Raw genomic sequence first — 2,500 nt, forward strand, 5'->3', positions numbered from 1 at the left:
GTTCATCCCCTCAAGTTTGAGAATTTTTTATTCACTCCTGGAAGAATGCATTAATTATTTCAGCCTGGCTGTGTTTGTTGGCAGCTGAAAAGAATACTTTTAACAAAAAAATAAATAAATAAATGATAGCATTGTAGTTGATACATGGTCAGGTATCATGAGCAAACCGCCATAGTTTCATGTGATAGGTCTGTTAACCGACCAATCAGCCTGAATTGATGGTTTGGACATGTTATTTCTTATATTTAATTGTTTATGTTATGATTTTATTTACTCCATGTACCCAGACCTTGTGGACACCCTGTAGAATTTGATTTCCAGTCTCCCATAAAAACCATTTGGGGTGCATTTTTACCAGCCTAGGAAGGCAGCTAGGACAGATGGCGGAGGTAAATGACAAGAACCTCCGCTGCCATTGAATGTAGCACAATTTTTTCCAGTTATATTGGGCAAGCCGCAGGTTGCCATAGCAATAGCTTGCTGTAAACTGCAAGTAGTATCTCTCTCCCAGGATGTTATTAGTGTGGTTATCCGTAGAAGGCCAACACTGTTTCTCTTTTCTCTTTTACTTGTTTCAGTCGTTTGACTGCGGCCATGCTGGAGCACCGCCTTTAGTCGAGCAAATCGACCCCAGGACTTAATCTTTGTAAGCTTAGTACTCATTCTATCAGTCTCTTTTTGCCGAACCGCTAAGTTACAGGGACGTAAACACACCAGCATCGGTTGTCAAGCAATGTTGGGGGGACAAATACAGACACACAAACATATACACACACATACATATATATATATATACACACACATATATACGACAGGCTTCTTTCAGTTTCCGTCTACCAAATCCACTCACAAGGCTTTGGTCGGCCCGAGGCTATAGTAGAAGACACTTGCCCAAGGTGCCACGCAGTGGGAATGAACCTGGGACCATGTGGTTGGTAAGCAAGCTACTTACCACACAGTCACTCCTGCGCCTGTAAATGTTTGCGGGTGTTGTTCAGTTGCTTCTACACGCAGCTCACAAATCATATTTTCATTCATCAACTCAACAAGTTACTACCACAGACCAACAGCAACAACAACAATAACAACACCCAAAGCAAAACTTGTTTCACAAAGAAGTGTGATATAATAAACAATTTGCTTGTGAAAGTTTTATTTCAGACGGATCAATTCTGTTACAAGTATTGTCATGTTTGGAATTGTGATATCTATAAAACGAAATATGTTTTAGATTTAATTGTTGTATAAAATGCTCCTTTACAAAATGCTTCCGATTTACTTTGATAATCAACTTAACAGATTACAACAACTATTGTACAAAATGGAATAATGTTTGCTTTGATTTGTAATAGACGTATCTTTTATTTTTTATTTTTTTCTTGTTTCAGTCATTAGACTGTGGCCATGCTGGAGCACTGCCTTCAAGAATTTTTCATTGTAATTGACACCAGTACTTTTTTTTAAAGCCTGGTACTTATAATATCAGTCTATTTTGCCGAACCACTAAGTTACAGGAAAGTAAACAGATTAACACCAGTTGTCAAACAGTGATGGGAGACAAACACAGACAAGAAGACAGACAGACAGACAGACACATACACACACACACACATCTATATATACATGCATATATATATCTGGCAGGTTTCTTTCAGTTTCCATCTACCAAATTCATTCACAAGGCTTTGGTTGGCTTCAGACTATAGTAGAAGATACTTGCCCAAGGTGCCACACAATGGGACTGAACCCAGAAACACGTGGTTGGGAAGCAAACTTCTTACCGCATAGCCATGCCTATGCAAATGAACAGAACAATAATTAAGGCTGATATTTTCATAATAACTTAGTATATAATTTCATTTATGAAAATATAGTCTTTTCCAGATTTAACATGTTTGGCATCCAAACCATCATAATTTTCGGAATTCTTGATATCTTGACAAATTTATTCTGTAACACTGTAATACATTCCTTCAACAAAATCCTAACCAATGATAGAGTTTCCTGTTGAAGCATAGACTTGGCTATAAGTAACACATAGTAATTATGGGCAATACACGGCAGTCAGTTTATCGGATAAAACAGATTTAATTTCATATCTTAAAGCATATTTAATTTTGCTGTTTTGAAACGTTTGATAAAAAACCAAATCTGATATTGGATAATGTTCATCAACTGAATTATTACAATATCAAAATTTCTTGATGTCTAAATTTGTTTGCTTTAAGCTATAATGCATTCTTCCATTGAAATTTAGTTTCCTTAGGTGATATATGAAGCATATGAAACTCGACTAACCATAATGAAATAGAAAAAGAAAAATGTGAAGCTGAACAATCAGGTTTACATAGAAGTTTCAATTCAAAAGTTTGTTATTAGTTAAAGTTTGTTACCTTACCATTATGTTTAAAACAAGCAAACAATATTATATACCTTAAAAGTACATTATTTACATTTTGACAGATATTTGTTGTTAACACAGCATCCCGGTTGATATACC

At 35.8% G+C, this 2,500-nt stretch overlaps 1 protein-coding gene across 1 annotated transcript in view; it reads right to left on the reverse strand.

The window, feature by feature from the left end:
• LOC106868897 (neuronal calcium sensor 1) overlaps nt 1-2,500 on the reverse strand; it is a 326,700-nt gene that overhangs the window by 122,086 nt on the left and 202,114 nt on the right. The window lies entirely within an intron of this gene.

This window comes from Octopus bimaculoides, chromosome 2 (genome assembly GCF_046866305.1).
Source record: "Octopus bimaculoides isolate indiv1 chromosome 2, ASM4686630v1, whole genome shotgun sequence".
Taxonomy (NCBI): Eukaryota; Metazoa; Mollusca; class Cephalopoda; order Octopoda; family Octopodidae; genus Octopus; species Octopus bimaculoides.